Consider the following 13710-nt stretch of genomic DNA (forward strand, 5'->3'; position numbering starts at 1 on the left):
CCACGTCTTCCTAGCACCATCTCCCTGCATCATACGACAGTTTTCGGCTCCCCAGTCAAGTTCCTGTCATTAAAGCAGTAGTTTTAACCAGGTAGGAACACACCATCACCTCCCCCACCCCCCAATTGGAACACCCATCCTCCCTGCCTGCACCATCAGTTGCCCCAGCTGCCAAACAATTTTAGGTCACCTAGGCTATTGTTTGGCACAGGCAACATTTGCTACTGTTAAATACATGTAAATTTTTATTTAAAATTATAAATACTACATTCACTCCTGCAAAAACAAGCACCTGAAAAAGGCACACTTTCTCTCATGCAACTTTTGAAGTATCCAATTACCAAATGGAAAGGAGAGGAAAAAAAAAAACACACAAATTCAAGAATACACAAATGAAGCAGAGAATCTATTTCAGCTGTGAATGACATGCAGCCTATTTTGCTGTTCAGTGTTTTTTTTAATTAGGAGGTTCTGGTATGATCAGAATATATGATTAAGAGGGATGCTGTCGAATTCAAGGCCCGGTCTTTCCCACAGAATTAATTTGTGAAAAGACAAAACATATATGTCTCACAAGTGAGCCAGGATAGGCCAGCATCTCCAAGGGCAATGGCTCATTCTCAATCTTAATTTAATAGAGGACAGACCCTTCACTAGTGCATGTATACAGAAACGCACAGGCCTGGCCTTACCTAAACAATGAAAGCAAGCACTGCCCTTCCTCCTACTAAATGCTGTACTCTCTCTGTAATGAGCAACACAAACATAACTTTCCCTTATTTAATCTGGCCTGCTCAGTCTCAAATAAGACTCACCACTCCAAGTTGGGGTGGGGGATTGCAGCTGTTTTATCAAGGATTTTACAGCAGATCCCATTTGGCATCAATTTGTCTGACTGTTTGCATATGCTACGTCTGGCACCCCCTCACTCCCCTCCACACACACGCACAAACCTGAGTGACCCAAGAGCATGCAATAGCCAAATCCAGTGCAGTTACAAAATAACACTGATATGAACTCACCTGACTTGCTCAGAGCCCTGCAAAGGATGAGTGCATAACAACATGGCAGACTTGAGACAAAACACAAAATGATTAGACCCAACAGCAAATCTGGCATTCATTCAGCTCCCCCTTCAGTTTCTGAAGCTCAGCAGCCAGGTTCTGAAGTGGGCTTGGGGGTTAACCCTCGTGCATCAACTTGCAAAGAGTACTCTACAGAATAGCCCTCATGCATCAACTTGTAAAGAGTACTTTACAGAATAGCCAGGATAACAGCATGGTGAATTTCACCTGGCAATGACACACATTCTAACCCTCAATTCCAGATTTAAGGCATGACTGAACACATTCATTAGGAAAGAAAAAAAAGAAATTGCTACCTCCCCTAAATCAGTGACATTACTGGCGGTAGGAAAATAAATGGAAAAGGTATGAATGCCGGGCAAATCAGAAATTGAGTTTTATGCTATTGATTCTTTACGAAGGGTTACAAAATCTTTAAAAGGTAAATCATAAGATATCTTGGTTAATCCTTTGGATCAGCTTACACTCTTAAGACTTTTTATTATCACCCAGTATTCAAATTAAAGCATTGTACTATTCAAAGAAGATATTAAACAGAACATTTAAATAGACACAGGTGCTAATTGTTCATAGGTTCATACTAGGCTATTTTCCCCAAGGCATTTATAAGCCTAGCCAGAGTGTTTGGCTTTAGACACCCATTTTAAATTAATTTTGCTATGCCCTTTTTTGAGGTTAGTATACTGTGCCTTTGTCTAACAGTGACACAGAAGTGATACCCGGGGTAAACCTACCATCTCCCATTCACTCAAAATTCCTCTTGAAGAGAGTCAATGAGGGACTCTGCCTAATCTGGACTGGGATTTTATTCCAGAGTGAACGGAGCCTCTGGGTTATGAATCTGTCCCTCCAGCATGTCCTATTTATTTCAGTGCTGAAGTTCAAGTCCCTCGAGCGCATAGCTCGATGGGATTTGGATTTTCTGAGGTGCAGCATGTCCATTAATTCCGGGTTGGACATGGCTTTATACGTCAGGCACAGATCGCCTCTGAGCAGGCGGTATGCCACTGAGTAGAGCTGGAGTTTCTTTAACCGGGCAGCATATGGCATCTGTTTGAGCCCTTTGATCCTCTTGGTGAGGTACTTTTGGGGTCTTTCCATTTGCTGCAGGTGTCTGGTAAGGTACATCCCAAAAGGGGCATTGTACTCAATTATGGGCCTGATGAGGGATGAGTAAAGAGGCACGATGACCTCCCCGATCTAGATGTGAATCCATTCATGATTAGGTGGGCTATATAACATTTTTTCTAACCACTTTGGCCATGTGGTTGTCAAATGAGAGATTGCTATCAACTTGGGTCCCCAGGTCCCGAATTACTTCTTCTGTACTTAATAGATTACCACCTATGCAGTAATTTGTGGGCACTTTATTTTTGCCAAAGGGGATGACTATACACTTTTTGGCGTTTAGCTTGAGGCCATGGCTCTGGCACAAGTTGTCTGTTTCTATGAGGCCCTTTTGGAGGATGCTTGTGTTGGCTGGAGAGTCGATTATGGTGCCCAGTTTGCAGTCATCTGCGAACTTGGTCAGCCACAGTCCTTCCGTGTCTGCCTGTACCTCCGAGAAACATATACCGAACAAGAGAGGTCCCAGGACTGAGCCTTGTGGGACGCCACTTGTAACTGGTTTGGAGTCTGATATGGCTCCAGCAATTCTAACCATGTGGGTTCTGTCCTTGAGTCAGTTTGCAACCCATCTAGTGACATAGGGGTTTATATTTAAGCTGGTGAGCTTATCTAGAATGCCCGAGTGGGGTACTGTATCGAAGGCTTTTGTGAGCTCCAGGTAGGCTGTGTGGACCACCTTCCCCTCATCAATGGCCTTGGTGACCGTTTCAAAGAAAGTGACCAGTTTAAGAGGCAGATATGCCCTTAACAAAGCCGAACTGGGTAGGATCCAGTGTCTGTAGGTCCCCAATATCTTTATTTATGAGGTCCATGATGATCCTTTCCATAGCTTTGCAGACCAAGCTAGTCAGGCTTATGGGGCGATCCGTTGAGGCACCACCTTTGTGGAGAGGGACCACTGTTGCTGTACGCCACTCTTTGGGTACATATCCTGTAGTAAGGCTGAGATTGAACAGTAGTTTTATGTTTGGGTTTAGCTCTTCTTGGAGTTAATGTAGGACGCAGCCCGGGACACCATCTGGTCCCATTGACGCTGTTTTTTTTTTTGCTTTGGAGAGGGCGGCTCTTGCCTGAGCATCTGAGATGTCAGGGGGGCAGCACTCTGCTGGGATAGATATTAGCCCTTTCGGTGGGGAGGGGGGGGGGTTGCGCTGAACGTGTCAGCTAGGATGTTGGCAAGGTCTGTGGGTTCGGTGTATTTTTTGTCATTTTGGACCAATTCTGAGCATATCTGGGAATTCCCACCCAGGTTCCTAACATAACTAAAGAAAGCCTTGTGATTATTCTTAGTGTCCTGTGCAACTTTTCTCTCAAAGCTAGCCTTAGACAATTTTATGAGTGCCCGTAGTTTTTTGCCAATACTGATCAGAGATGCCTTCCCTTTTTGGGATTTTGCTCCATCATGTAGTAGCTTCCTCCTTCTAGTGAACAGTTTGTTTACGGCTGGGGTCCACCAGACAGGACATCTGCCTTTGGAGGATTGGGTCTTGGTTTTATTTGGGATTGCATGATCCATGCATTCCGGAAGGTGTTCATAGAATGCGTTTATAAAGGATTCTGCGGTCTGGGCCGTATATTCCACAGGCCCGGGGACTTTGAAGGATTTCACCTCGGTTTTGAGGAGTGTGAAATTTGCTTTAGAGAAGTTTTTCACTGTGGTTTTCTGGGCATGGGGTGGGGTCGGGATGTGAATATCTAGTGAGATTAGTTTACGGTCTGATCTTACCAGTGAAGGATACACTTCTGGTCTGGAGCATAGAGTCCCTATGTTGGTGATGATCAGGTCCAGTATGTTTTCCCCTCTTGTGCGAGTGGTAACAAGTTGTTCCATAGCATTTGAGTTTATAAATTCTAGGAACCTTTGGGCTAGGGTGTTGGAGCTAGAGTAATGCTCCCAGTCTATGTTTGGGTAGTTGAAGTCACCCAATATAATGGTGTTTGGAGAGACCTTCATATTTTCCAGTGTTCTCAGGAAGGCAGAGTGGGGTTCCTGGGTTTGGGAGGGTGGTCTGTAGCAGGCTATAAACTGGAAGGCAGTTTTACCCACTGTTAGTTACACATGGATAGTCTCTGATGCTTTGTGCTGTGCCACCAACCTGGAGGTGTGGGCATCTTCGACGAATATTGATACTCCCCCTCCGTTTGTGGTTCGGTCCAAGTTTTGGGGCCGAAAAGCATGGTATGAGGTATAACCTGGTAGTGCTGGGGTGCTCTCGGAAGCCTTGAACCAGGTTTCTGTTACTGCACAGATATCGATGTTCTCCATGCCAAGAGTGATCACTCTTTACAGCAGAAGGGTACATACGCATGTCACAGCACTTTGACGGTTACACAAACTAAAGGCACATCTACATTATAACAGATGTTAAGCAGCCTTCTGGCATCATTTACGTATTACAGGTTAAATATTTGCTATATTTGTAAGAGTACAATTAAGCATCAATTGAATCAACTTTACACAGCACTACAATGACTAATTACACATTAAAAATAACCTTCACTGTATTCTAAATGTCTTTTGAAGTGATATAGAAACTCAAGCTGTACTCGGTTGTATACCGCCTGCTCAGAGGTGATCTCTGCGTGACATACACTGCCATGTCCAACCCAGAATTGATGGACATGCTCCACCTAAAGAAAACCTTACCCCCTTGAGCCACACGCTCTAGGGATCTAAACCTCACCACAACAATAAATAGGACATGCTGGAGGGATAGATTCCTGTCCCAGTGACTTCCTATGCTTTGGAACAAGATTCCAAATCTACATTAGGCAGAGCTCCTCACTAGCACTCTTCAAGAGAAACCTTGACGAGCGATTGGGAGATTGAAAGTTTACCCTGGGGATCACTTCAGTGGCTCTGCTGGACAGAGGCACAGGGAACTAAACTAAGGGAGCAGCGAAAGCCAACACATTCTGGCTAGGCTTATAAATGCCTTCGGGCAGATAGCCTAGATCACTTCAGTGGCTCTGCTGGACAGAGGCTCAGGGAACTAAACTAAGGGAGCAGCGAAAGCCAACACATTCTGGCTAGGCTTATAAATGCCTTCGGGCAGATAGCCTAGTACCTGCCTATGAACAAAACACCTGAAGGAAAGCTTTTTTTTTTCTACATGACACTTAAAACTGTAATGACATTGATACAAAGACAGGGTGAAAGGAGGAGAATGCACTTGACAAAAAGATTGGTCAAAAACTAGCAAGTTATAGTGCAGATGAATTCAGTAAAATGTAATGCATACAAGAGAAACAATATAAACGTGTTAAAACAGAAAATGACTAATCACAACTTGCAGAGAAACAGTAACAAAAGTAGAAAATACCTTGGGTGATCAGATGACTTAAAATGGCAAGCAAGCAATGCAGTAAAACATCAAGGAAAGCTGGAGTCTTCAGCGGAAGAGAAAACATGAGCACAGAAATAAAATTCACTCTTGCATTGTGCAGATATCAGGTATGGGTGTCATATACTGACTAAATTAAGTGTATTCCCATTGGATACTGACTAAATTGTTTACCCCATTGGATGTAGTGGGTGAAGTTTGCAGGACTTTATCTAAAGCGTCACGGAAAGGAAGGAGGTGCTTCAGAGGAGACTAATAAATGAACTACAAAACACACAAGCAGCCCTATGAAGTAAGATTAAAAGAATCAGATCATCATCGTGATGCAGCAGTTTAACATTGCTGTTTCACTGCATTTAGTTCACCAGTTCCAGTCCAGGCCACCAGTTGCCACAAAACATTACCAAGGGGAGATGGATAAAATTCCAAAGGTGCAGAGGAGAGAGCAAGTAATACAGGAAAGAAAATGGGAGGCAGGGAACAAAGTCCCAGAAAGGGATTAGGCAAACAAAAGGAACTTCACTTTGGGCACATGACAAAAAGCAAAAGTCCTTATCCCTTTCACTCTGCATACACTCCGATATCAACCCCCGACATGGAACGCAGCCTCCAGTCCAAAAGTCTTCTTGGCCTCATCCCATTCTATTTATTTTACTTATTTAATTTTACATTTGTAGCCCGGGTTTGTCCGACTGAGCTAAGTAGCCCTTTTTCAGTGGAGGCCCAGGGAGAAAAACTCCACGTGTTCTACAGGTTATCATTTACAAAAATAAACAAACAATTGGTTTACAGAAAATATTCAAAGCAACATATATATGAAAAACAAGGATTTACTACAGTAAACTATTCCTTCTCTCGCTCTCTCGTTATTTGCCCAGTACCTAGTTTCTTTTGACAGTTTTCTCCAGTAACCTCCAGCCCCCTCTTGCCGATTCTCTGTAGTCCTAATTTAAGTCATCCCTATAAGCAGAAGCTCTTTTTCTCAGTTCTTCTGTTAACTTAATTCTCATTTATAAAGTAGCAGAAAGTATTCTAATGTTCTGTATGGCCTTTACTCTCCTTAAGGATCTGCATCAAAAAGCTCTCTCCTCCTATTTCTTGAACCCCCCCCCCCCCAATCGTCCTGAATTACAGCTTTCTGCTTGATTTAATGTACATCAGCCTTAACTCATGTAATCATACACCACCTTGCTCTACTGGAAGGATCAATTTATCCCATTTGACCCTTGCCCTCTTCTCCTCACAGATAAAATCCTTCAACTCCATTACGGTCCAAAATGTTTTCTCTGGTTGACAAAAAACATGCCTGATTTGTTTATAAAACTAAAAAGGGACTAAACATTCACTGCTTACATCTTACTATCCATGTACATTATATAAAAAAAAAAAAAAAAAAAAATCAAGTTTCTTACATTTTGCATTACCTTTTGTTTATTCTCTTCACACATTCTTAGCTGCCATAACATAATCCTTTTTAGAACATATTCCCAATTTTTCATTTCATCATGTCCCCATAAATATGGGTACGGATGAACAAATTAATGCGTGGACATAGTTTACAAGTACCGCCTTTGTTTTGTTTTAAATTTATTTTATATCCTGAAAAAAAAAAAAAAATGAAACAATCAGAATGCTCCTCAACACAGATGTCCTCTTCTGGTTTTATCAAGCACAAAATATCATCTGCAAATACAGCCAGCTTTTCTTGATCATCATACAGATTTCGGAGTCCTTTATTTTCCTTTGCCAATGGCTCTAAAATAATGCAAACAAAGGGGAAAGAGGACACCCAGTCTGGTTCACCTAATCAAACAACTTACCAGATATGAATCTCCTACTTTAACTTTTGCCTCCAATCCCTCATATATATTCCTAATTAACCTTATTGTAAATAATCCAATGATACTTTCCGAGCACATTCTCATGAAAATTGCTAGCCTCTAATGAATTATGTTTCAGACCAAATCTCATGATCAGATATTTTAACCAAAACATGACAACAGTGCAAATCTCGAATGAATATGCATCCAATTAGTCCCACAAGTGAATTTTAAGAGACTGTACTTTCTGATAACGGACACTAGCAAAACTTCACAAAAAGACATTGTGTCAAAAAAGTCTGCAAAGATTTCTGCTAGAAAGAATCTTACTTAACTCTTGCTTAAATTTCAACATGACCAGGAAGCCCAAGTAATTTCAAGAGAGTTTCATTGGGTGCTGAAAAAAGTTATTATATATATACAAACGCACAAAAAGAAATTAAAAAAAAACAAAACAGAACAAAGGATGTAATGTATGCTACCCAAGGGCTGACAATGTGTCACCAGCTGCAAACTGCAGTACAAATGTACCTAGGTCAGTAGCAAAGGCACTCTTGACCTCTACAGCCCTTGTTCCTGGCTTGTCCATTGCACCACCAGCCCACAGAGGGTCATCACTCCATGACATGATGGATAAGCAAATGTCATGCACTGCCACACTGCAGCTTCTGTGTCTTTGGGCTACTGAAGATGACTTTGGGAAATAGGACTACAGAACTCTCTAGGCATCAAACTCACTTCAGGTCAATGAACATACCATGAAGGGCAGAGAGAAGGATTTGTAGTTCACACACACAGATACACACTCAGAGAGAGACACACACACACGTGCAGATCAACTTCTCCATATTACTTCATATTCCAAAATAAAATCCATACCTTAGGAAAGCAACTAATTCAATTTCAGACAAAACAAAGATGCATAATTCAATTTCAGACAAAACAAAGATGCCCATTTATGCAAGTTTTCTTGAGCACTGTGCAGTACAAATTATAGAAAATTAGCTACTGTGGATTACAGTGGGCTTGCAAGAGTTTGGTTTGGGTCTCTGGGTCTGAAAGGATACTATATATTAAAACTACTATATTACACCAATCCCTACCTGGATATAAACAAAGCAATACAAAAATAACTAAAAAAAACTGTACAATACCCATTTTCTTCCTTTACAGACATGAACAGAATTAGAAGTGCCCATCACAAACGCAAAAAAAGATAATCAACTTGTTCAGCTGATAGCTTTGTTGTAAGCTTTGTTGTAAAACTGTCCTAAGATGTCCAGGAGTCAAGCTTCACTCAGTGACAACGTTACAGTTTCATGATAATGAGATGCATCAGGGGAGATAAAATATTGACTTGCAACGAGGTAAGAAATATAGATATCTAAACCTACTGACATGTTTCTAAAGCATTTCTTAAACTATAACTGCCTGCAGCTGTTACACACACACACACACACACACACACACACACACACACACACCACATCCTGCAACAGACTACAATTCTATATAGGTTTGGGTATTCACCTTGCAACAGTTTGCACGGACTGCCAAATTAACACCAACAGAAAATAAACACAACAGTGACCTAAACAGGTAAAGGACAGTCACTTTTGAAGCATTAGGAGTTCTCAGTCATTTCTGAACTATTTTGTCATGCTGCCAGGTTGAGGATTCCTTTACAATAAAGGATAAATGTCAGCATTTTATCCAGGAAACTTTCAATGTCACAGGCAAGCTAAAAAGATGGGGCAATTTGTATACAGACCTCAAGATGTGGTTGTAAGGGGCTGGGCTGTATTCTTTTAGATGTCATAGTAACAAAGAAAGACAGGCAGCTCGCTCTGGGCTTGCGTCTGCCAAGTGTAAAAGAGGTTTGGACTTGGAAACACAACCTAAAGATTAGCAGCCCTAAAGGTACATAGAAAAGTTTTGAGAGAGTGGAATGCCCTTTGCAAATTTTTACAAGGTCCCTTCTGCCCACTTCTGAGCATTTTTCAGATGAATTAATCTCAGTGCCATGGCTATTTAGCCATCTTCTGATATAACTTATATACACAATTTCCACGCGTGTGGCTGGAGGCATTAATTACCCCCCCCCCCCCAGTAATTTGGCATACATATTTTCTATGCAAAAGTCACACTGGCTGCCACCACAGGGTCAATCAGTTCAGTACCAGTGGGTGTGTGTGTGTGTGTGTGTGTGTGTGTGTGTGTGTGTGTGTGTGTGTGTGTGTGTGTGTGTGTGTGTGTGTGTGTGTGTGTGTGTGTGTGTGTGTGTGTGTGTGTGTGTGTGTGTGTGTGTGTGTGTGTATATAAAAGCTTTGGCATACACTGTATAACAAGCAGTATATAAATACAGGCCCCTATTGTTTTCATTTACATTTGAGAATTCTGTGACCATATGGAAATTTGGCCAAAATACCTACAGCCTCCTGACTTTCTTAAACATATTTTAATAACATCAAATTAACAGTACTTGCAAGGTAAATGGCAATGGCATATTCAAAAAACAAAAATGCATTTACTACAAGGTATACAAATCAACATAAATTGTCACCAGGCGCAGTGTAAACAATGATGTTCAGAAGACGGACAGTTTGGAAAACAAGCAATAAAATAACACTCAAGGCAAACCAGCAATAGTGTCTTATGTAGAGATGAAGCCCTGCCAGCAAACATTGTATCCAACAGATTTACAGGTCTAAGCAGTGAATTGAGTGCCACAAGAGCTTTCTGGGGGAATGATCATCCCAGCAGTGAGCTTAAAAAGCTAGTAGAATGGCAGTGGTCACAACTCTTAGTGCCACGGGCCAATGCAGAAAGCTTCCATTACTCCAATATGCATCCAGAAATAGATGCATAAGCAAACTACAAATGGCTGCCAAGCAGAGAGAGAACAGGTAATAAAAAATATTACAGCACCCAGCAGAGGAGCTACCCAAACAGGGAAATAGGCAAGGGCGCCCGCAGGCAGGTGCAAGGGGGTGCACTTGCACCCCCCTGGAATCTGCTAATTGGGATTAGTTTCATTTTCAAAAAAAAAAAAAATTTTTTTTTTTTTTTTTTTTTAAAGGGCAGGCGTTCCTCCTTAAGCGCCCGTTCCTCCTTAAGAGCGCCCTTTGCATCCTGTCCCATCGCACAGACGCAACAGGTGTTTGCAACCTGTTTCTATATCGGGAATTTGAATTCCAGACTCTAGGGTGGACTATGGGTGGAAACGTATGCTGACATCATCGCATGGCGCGAGCGGGAACTGAAACGGATGGTTTTAGAAGCAGTTTCTGCTGATGGTCTGACGGGTTTTTCTTTTGCAAGGACTGACTGAAGATGGAGTGGAGTGGAAACAGGTGTGCTGTGGAATCTGGACACTTTTCAGAGTGAGTAAGCTGGCGTGTGTGTTTGTGTACATACATACTAGAAAGAGTGAGATTTATATTTGTATTTGTTTACTACCTTAGTTACCTAAAAAGAGAGGGTGCCAATGTGCCATACAGGTTCTTAGACAGCAATTGTAAGTTATGTGTTGGTAGACATTTGAAAAGATACATACAGGTAAGAATATACTGACAATATTATTGTGGGTTTCACAAAGAGGGGGGTTTGCATGCACTGTATGTTTTTTTGTTGTCATGTCTTTTATTATACTCCAGATTTAGAGGAGTTGAAGGGACTGTTTAATCATTTTATACTGCAATTTTGTGTAGCAGGTCTAATGAGATCTTGACAATAGTTATATAAATCTTTTGTATGGGTCTTTTGGGGAGTCTGGTCATTTAGTGCTAGTTCTTTTGTCTGTATAGTTGAGTTTTATTCAAATCTTTTGTATGGGTCTTTTGGGGAGTCTGGTCATTTAGTGCTAGTTCTTTTGTCTGTATAGTTGAGTTTTATTCTGCCACTCACCATGTTTGGTCATCTTTTGGGTTTTTCACAGCCCTTACTTTTGCAAACTTTCCAACTGCAGACCTATTTTTTATTACCTTACAACAGAGCCAATGCTGTTCAGAAATGTATTTTGTCCTTTGTTTTTATGTCTATTTGAAGGATTTGGTTAGTCAACAACCTTAACAGTTCAGTTGAATATTTTGACTGATAGATCTACAGAAGGAAGACACTTTAGGAAGTACCATTTAATAGACTAGAGCTTACACTCAATAACTTCTATGAGCTGGTGTCTAAAAGTGTTTTTTTTTTTTAATTCTTGTAAGCAGTGAATTAGAGTAGTGTGAGCTTGTGTGTGTGCACATGTACATACTCTTGTGGGTTCATGCCAATTTGATAGCGAGCATGCTTCTAAATCATATATGGTGGTAAATAATTATTTTTCTAGTTAAGGTCTGTGTCTGTGAGAGGAGAATGGATAGGGCGCATTTAATTAATTTCTGTCATGTACCAATGCCTGTTAAAATTCCAGACTCAGCCTGGGTCTGAATGACTTGAAAGTAACCAAATGCTTGGTCAAAACATTTAACTCTATTGGTTCCCAAGGAGTACTAAAATTATTGAGTCTGACAATATCACAATCAGCACGTTCTTCAAACTACAGAATGGTAGACATGAGTAAATGGCATCCTGTGTGGGCTCATGTGTGATGTTTCAAAAGATATAAGGTACACAGATATACTTTCTTAACGTCTATGCACTGGGATCAAAATATACTTTTGGCATAAATGGGAGTTCCCTGTCATTTATTTGCAGAGTATAAAATAAATCAGATAAAGGAGCTGGTGAATCTTAAGCTGGTTTTACTTTTTATTCTTCCTTGCACCTTTCAAGTCCATAGAGTATTACTTGAATCATGTTTCTATTAGTGCTAGAGTCTGAGGATTTAAAATTAGATTTCCTTCCCTTGAGTAGTTATTCCACTACATAGCCTTCTGGTAGTTAGGTAAACTAAACAAAGCTGCATTTTAAGTGTTTGAGTGCTTCTCAAAGTTGTACTTTTATAGCTGCTGTTGGATTTAAAATAATAAGATAAGACCCTGCATGTGTTTCAGTGCCACCAGTGTTCTATAGTGGAATGAGTAACAAATACACAAGTCATTCTTTTCTGTGATGCTCTTTTTTGAGGCTTACTGAGATGTTGAAAGAATGTGAGGTTGTGTAAAAATACAATAACTTAAATGCAGTCTCATGAAAAGACTTGAGGTTAATCATGTCTTTTCAACCTCCTAAAACTCACTATTCATTCTATGTTTGGTACATGAAAGAAAAATGCTGCCAAGTGGAATGAATGGTATCATTTCTATTATTATTCTGCATTCATCAGGCCCATAATTGAGTACAATGCCCCTTTTGGGATGTACCTTACCAGACACCTGCAGCAACTGGAAAGACCCCAAAAGTACCTCATAAGAGGATCAAAGGGCTCAAACAGATGCCATATGCTGCCCGGTTAAAGTTGGATACCTACTGCTGTTTGCTCCACAAACTGTTTTTCTTTTAACTTTTTTTCCCCTTTAAACAAGTGCTTTTTCTTTTAACATGCACACCACTTATGAAAACACAGCACACCAATGCAAGGTGTATTAGGACAGTTGCAGCTGCTCATTTCATTTTTTTGGGGCAGGTATTTTTCCTTACCTTTTTCAGTAGGCTTACCTGGTTTACAAATAAAAAAGAATGTTTAAAATTTGTTCCTTTTTTGGGACTCTGTCCATTGTTTTTGGCTTTGCCCAAATTTCTTGAATAAAAAAGGTGAAACATTTTGACTGCTCCTTTTAAAGCAGGCTATAATTACTTATAGTACCCCAAGATTCAAGGTTGTAGACCCCACCTTTTTCCAGACTGGCAAAATTTTCATTGCATGCATAATGCAGGTAGGAGCTGAGAATTTACTGAAATATTTTTGATTAGTAAGAGCTTATTTTATATGTCAGTGTGCAGGGATTGACTGCTGCTTTGCTGTATATGATACAGAGCTCTTGCCATTTTAAGTACTGATTTTTTCACAGTAAGCTACGCTGTTAGACAGACATACCCACACCTGCAGAGTATCTCACAAAGGTTACTGTAGCCAACATGCCTATGGCTTACACTACTGTGATTCTGTATTTATATATTGTGTGTGGAAGTAGACTGTTATCATGAAAATGTTCTGACTAGGGCAGTTTTGTCATTACTGGTGCATGCATTTTGCTTCATTGCCTACTGGAAAAATGTTCAAACAATAAATTTAAAATGCAGTTGTGTGTGGAAGTAGACTGTTATCATGGAAATGTTCTGAATAGGGCAGTTTTGTCATTATTGGTTAATGCATGTTTGTTTCATTGCCTACTGGAAAAATGTTTAAACAATAAATTTAAAATGCACTCTAACAAGTCTAATCTG

At 40.5% G+C, this 13710-nt stretch overlaps 1 protein-coding gene across 4 annotated transcripts in view; it reads right to left on the reverse strand.

Moving 5' to 3' along the window:
- Window positions 1–13710, reverse strand: part of ETS1 (ETS proto-oncogene 1, transcription factor) — a 281582-nt gene that overhangs the window by 196414 nt on the left and 71458 nt on the right. The window lies entirely within an intron of this gene.

Source organism: Protopterus annectens, chromosome 8.part0, assembly GCF_019279795.1.
Source record: "Protopterus annectens isolate FY-2018-M chromosome 8.part0, PAN1.0, whole genome shotgun sequence".
Classification (NCBI taxonomy): domain Eukaryota; kingdom Metazoa; phylum Chordata; order Ceratodontiformes; family Protopteridae; genus Protopterus; species Protopterus annectens.